Here is a 6000-nt window from a genome sequence, read left to right on the forward strand (position 1 = left end):
TTTTCCGATTGGGATTGGATTCCGCGGTCGAAGCAACACACCAACAAGGTGACGTGTTCATTTGAACATGGACATTCAAGATGACATGTGGCGTATTGTCAATATGCTGCAGGTATGGGTAGTGTTTGTCTAATTATGTGGAAAAAGGTTTCCATATTTTTTGAGCAGCATAGAAGATCTATACTTTCTCTACCGTCCAATTATCTAATTTTGATCAATTATCTAATTTTGATCAAGAGAGTCATTCATTGTTTGATTTTAGATCCAACGTCTCAAAGTATTTTATTTGTAGTTTTTATATGAAAATTTTATGATTATGAAATCTGGTACGTGCCATCTTCTCATTGGGGCACACCTATAAAAGAATATTAAAAATAAGTTTTCGATAAAAATATAATGATCAAAATACCCCTTGAAACTTTCAAGGGTATTTTGATCATTTTATTTTATCAAAAATATTTTTTTTATATTTTTCGCTAATGTAAGTTTAATAAAGGATTGGACTGTACAAAATAAGTTTAATAGAGGATTGGACTGTACAAAATTTAGCCTTCCATTCATAATGGACGGTTAGATAAGGGGAAGTATAAAAATTTTATGATGTAGAGGAAGCATAGAAAGCATGCCCTCCTTATATATGCTTAAAGGTGTATGCTTTGGTAAGTTTAGATCATAGGAGGATAATATTTTGAAAACAAGAGTCAACTTTGGATACGTATAAAACCCTTGCATGTTTTTTTCATGGGTGTGGTTTCTATAAGGTTGCAACCTTAAACAATCCAATTAAGGTGCACCTTCAAATTTGATCATATATATAATTTTGATGTAAAATATTCTTAGGATTATCTCAAAATCTATTTTCATATCTAATTATAAAATTTTAAACTCCAAAAATAGTTAAAATCAAGTAGATCTATAAACATATGAAAATTTTAAAAATGGATGGTCTAGATAATATGTTGTAAGACGTACTATTTTTGAGACTCAAAATCATTTTTTCTTTTATAATTATACATCTCGATGTCGAGATGCTCAATTAGAAGGTTTTTTAACATTAAAATAATATTTTCCGATAGATTTTTGAGATACATCCGTAATTCTATATTTTAAAGTTGCAACCTTATATAAACTTTTTCCTTTTTCCATTCCTAGAGAAGTTAGGTGCTGTATCTCGCACTCCCTAGAAGACCATAAATATGTTCTTCTTGTAAAAAGCAAGCTGGTGTTTTTAAGAGTTGAAAGTTTGGATTCCTGCTATTGAAATTCTTTTAAATTTTGAAAAAATGAGTATTTTTTTTTTTACTTAAAAGTTTCACAAAAGAAAGTGCTTATATTGAAACAGTGAGAGGAATTTGTATTTTCTTTTCCAAAATTATGGATTCAATAGTGACCAAAATCACCTTTTGAGATAGCAAACTTTGAAATTTGAAATTGGCTCTAGTATACTTAATATGAAATTGAATCTCAGAATCTTGGAAAATTATTGCTCAAACTTGGAAGGTTTTTACAGAAATGGAAAGCGACACTTACTTCTTCACCAAAAATTCTGGCTTAAGTGCACTGAAAATCGTTATTGGTGAAACCCAAAACAAGAACTGAACCCATCTCTGCATGGTGGTTTGCAGTCGAAGCGTATGATCAGATTAGAGAAATGTACATCTTCCTACTTAATGGACTCTCACTCCCACCAGACAAGGCTCTCACAGTCTATATACAATCCCCTGTTTCTGCGTTTGAGTATTGTGCGGCCATCTATACGGGCTACCCCTCAGAAATAAAAGAAGAACTTGGTTGTCATTGCAGGTACTCAAAGAAAATGTTATTGCAGTTACTATGTTATTTTAATGTGGTGTGACATGTTCTGCTCTTGTATCTAATGGTAGATGGACTAAATTGTACAATAATTTCATGCAAGCTTGTTATTGCAGGTACTCAATGACCTTTCGTACACATGAGTTAAGGATAACAACACTAGGTCTTTTGCCCCAAGCAAATGGAGCTTATAGATGGCACAATTATATGAAAACTCCTCATCTATTGGTCATTCTGATGCTCAAACTGCTGAAGCCCTCACCCTTCTCGAAGGCCTGCGTCTGTATGCTACAGGATGGATGTCTCTGCTCATTGTTGAAGGAGACTCTCTCAACGTGATTTGTTGGGCCTCCGAGGTTGTACCCTATATGTGGTCTTTGGCCCATACCTTTGAAGAAATTGCCCATCTTTATTCGAGGATTTCAATATCTTGGAGTCACATTTGGCGCGAAAGCAATGCGACAACGGATATCCTTGCCAAAGAAGGTGCGGGGATTACACCCCAAGTGGAAGACAAGTAGCTGCATTGGGAGGTGTTGTCGGTGTCGCTCCTTAGCTCTTTTACCTTTTTTATTTTTATTTTCAGGCTTCCGTTAGAATCACCCATTTGTTAGTTTTTGTTCCCGGTCCCGATTTGAGAAACCACGCTCTTGTACCCTACCAGTTCAATTAATAAAGTTAACAGTTACAAAAAAAAATTATGTGAAACTCCCAAGTACGTTTGCTATGAACCAAAGGTAAACAGTTTATGCTAATAGATTATGTTTTAGCAAGATACATGTTTCTAAGTTTCTGTTAATCTGTTTAGATGGCTTTGAACTTATTTATTTTATGCAGTTGATCTCTATTGTTATTGATATACAGTCTCAGTTTATAAATATGTTATTCCAGTATATACCTTAAAGTTGGGGTTTATGAATTGTCCACATATAAACTATAAGAGTAATGTAACTAAGTTTGATTAATGGAATAACTCAAATATGATTGGAAAGGTATAATAAAAGATTTATTATTTAACTCAAAATGAAGGTTATAATTGTGCTTGCAGTAACTTTCTGATAGTATAAATTTAGTTATGGCAATAAAAGGTTATTTCACAGCGCTTTTAATATATTTCATTAGGCTATATAAATAACTATATTAAATATCTAACCACAATAATTTGGTTATTTCCAAACAAAACCGAAAAAGATTCTACCTTATAACTAAATATATAGTTATTTATCAAGATATCCCATATTGCTCCAGGTATATGGCTTATAAACTATCGTGGTAGAGTTAATAATGCCTTTGGATCATATAGGTTGAAATACAAGGTATTCCCCAAATGTCAACATATACTACGGGTTGGGTCTATTGGTACAAATAGCAACAAAATCCAAGTAAATCAAGTTTAAAATCCAAGTAAATCAAGTTTTTGTAAATCATCCAAATTTTTACAAAAAGGGCATGAAAGTAACTTTTTCAGGCCTAAGAGCTATGATGGAGAGTATTAAATAGTAACGTAAATGTCTTCATAATTTATTTTTTTTTGCTTTTATATCTCAATAAACTCAATGATTCAAAATATATCTTCTAACCCCATAATTAACTTTACTCACTTTTAACTATTTTTTTAGCCCTAACAAATATAAAAAAAAAATATACTCATTCTAAACCCTTTTCTCGCTTTACGTGATATATTCCTCTCAAATTTCTCTCTTACATTCACCCTCTTTGTTTCTCTAACTGGGGAGAGAGAGTAAAAAAATAGATAGAGATAGATATAGGGAAAATCACGTGAAGAGAGAGAAATGATGGTGTTTAGAAATGATATGTCTTTCTTATATTTGTTTGGAGTAAAACAATAAGCTTAAAGAAGATGAAGTTGGCTTAAGCCGTTAAAAAATATAAAACTTAGAATTTTTATAATCCAAAATATATTTTGAAACCACCATTCTCAAATGGACCCAACCCATTGCCGCCCCTAACACATAAAACAAACAACTATATGCACGTAAATTATCTCTCTCATGGGTACGCCTAATTCTCTCTCTCTAACACACCAACATTAAACATCTTACATCTCTCTCTCCTCTCTCTTTCCCTATTTATCTTTGTTACACTCAAACACATCGAGCAATTTTTATCTACACCTACATTCTTTCTCTGTCTCATGAGTTTATGTCGAAATCCTCTCTCTTTAACACAACAACATTATAACATCTCACATCTCTCTCTCAACCACAACTATGCAGTGTGGACCGTGAGCCTACAAGTGCAAAGATTATAAAGAAATACAAAAAATTGGATACCCTGTCAAAGAAGGAAGAGTGATTATGTAGGGACCCATAAACTTTATCTAAAATACAAAACATCGTTGTTTTGGGCAAAAATTACATAGAAAGTTGGTCAACCTATATTTTTAAATTTTTTCTTAAAATCATCCGTCGATCTAAGGATGTCATCCTTCGACTGCATTAAAAAAAAATTTCTTTTAGTTTTTATTAGTAGGGAAGTGCTCCAAGCTTTAGGGGCAGTGGCGCCCTTGGGATTGAGCAGGCTTTATTTTGTGAGCGATCAGAGGTCCCCATCCTCAGATCGTTGTTTATTTCTTATTTTTAGAGAAAAACGATCATCATACTTAAAGACAATTTTGTAAAAAATAAAAAGTATAGGTTGACCAACCTTCTTTTTAATTTCCTCCTATAACGGATCATTTTGAATTTTAGGCAATTATTCTGGTCCGTACATAATTTATGAAGCACATGATGGGGGAGAGAGAAAATGTTACTACAATTTGTAAGACAGAGAGTATATTACTGTAATTTAAAGATCTTTGAGCATGCCCTCAGAGAGAGGAAAGAACCTCTTGGATTTTAGAGAGAGAAAGAGGGAGAGAGAGAGAGGAGGGAATCGGTCTAAGACTGCTACCTACTGGTTTGGCTCAGCCTTAGCTACTCCATTCAAGCCAGGGTGCTCACTCAGAAGGCAAAGGCATTTGATCCAACAAAGGGACATGTACATTAAAATATCATTACATTTTCTCAAAATTGGTCCCCTCATTTGAAGATTTTTTACTCCATAGAGATCAATACCATTTTCCAAAATTATTGTACAGCCAAGGTATCGTGGGTGGTTAATGGACCAGCATGAGAGGGCAGTGACGAAACATTGTAGCATTTCGCATATAGGTGTTTTATAGGTCTTATATATATATATATATATATATATATATGAAAAATTCTTCCCAATGCCTATAGGTGAAAATGAACAATGATTTCATCTACCTTAATCACCGTCCAAAGTTCATCGTACGGTCATGATTGTCCGGTAGTATTTTATTTTTTCATTTTTTTATATAAATCGGAATGATCTGAAATTTGGAGTGTGTGTACATCTTAGTGAGACGCATCTAATAAAAATCTAAAAAATAATAATTCATGAAAATTATATTGACCAAATTACTCTCTAAACATTTTAGAGGTATTTTGGTCAATTGTATTTATGTAAAATATTTTTTTGATATTTTTCATAGATTTGCCTATTTTTTAAAAATACACAATCAAAATTTCAAGTCATTCTGATTTGTAAAAAAAAAATGAAAAATAAAGCACTACCGGACAATCGTGACTATGCGATGAACTTTTGACAGTGATGAGGGTAGGCAAAATCACTGTTCATTTTCGCCTATATGAGTTTTGTAGTATCTACCACACACACACACACACACACACATTCACACACACACACACACATATATATATATATATATGGGAGAAGTCTATATAGAGCCGAGGCTCTAAACAATCAAATTGGAGCTTACCACAAAAATTTCACTAGAAGAGGTTGTTTTGATGCCCAAATATCCTAAAATTGATCATCTCAACATCAAGATGCATGGACATGAGAAAAAATAGATTTCAAGTTTTGAAAATAGTGCATTGTGTAGCGTATTTTTCTATCGTCAATTTTCAAGATTTTCAAGTTTTCATAGATATGCACTATTTTGGAAGCTTTAAACTTTATAAATGAAGATGAAATTATATTTTAAGGTTATCACAAAGATTTCCAGTATTGAAACCACATTTCTCGATACACCAATAGCCCAAATTTCCAGTATTGAAACCACATTTCCAGTATTGAAACCACATTTGAAGGTAGGCTGTAATTTGATTGTTTAGAGCTTACGCTCTATATAAACAGCAC

General features: G+C 32.8%; 1 long non-coding RNA gene across 1 annotated transcript; it reads left to right on the forward strand.

The window, feature by feature from the left end:
- Window positions 1-1424: 1424 nt before the first annotated feature.
- LOC148781053 (uncharacterized) lies at window positions 1425-2510 on the forward strand. Its single transcript, XR_016061046.1, has 2 exons — window positions 1425-1803; window positions 1929-2510. It is a non-coding gene; the product is annotated as an uncharacterized LOC148781053 (long non-coding RNA).
- The last annotated feature ends 3490 nt before the right edge of the window (window positions 2511-6000 follow it).

The sequence above is a fragment of the Amborella trichopoda genome, chromosome 8 (genome assembly GCF_054954075.1).
Source record: "Amborella trichopoda isolate Santa Cruz 75 chromosome 8, AtrichopodaSantaCruz75HAP2 v2.0, whole genome shotgun sequence".
Classification (NCBI taxonomy): domain Eukaryota; kingdom Viridiplantae; phylum Streptophyta; class Magnoliopsida; order Amborellales; family Amborellaceae; genus Amborella; species Amborella trichopoda.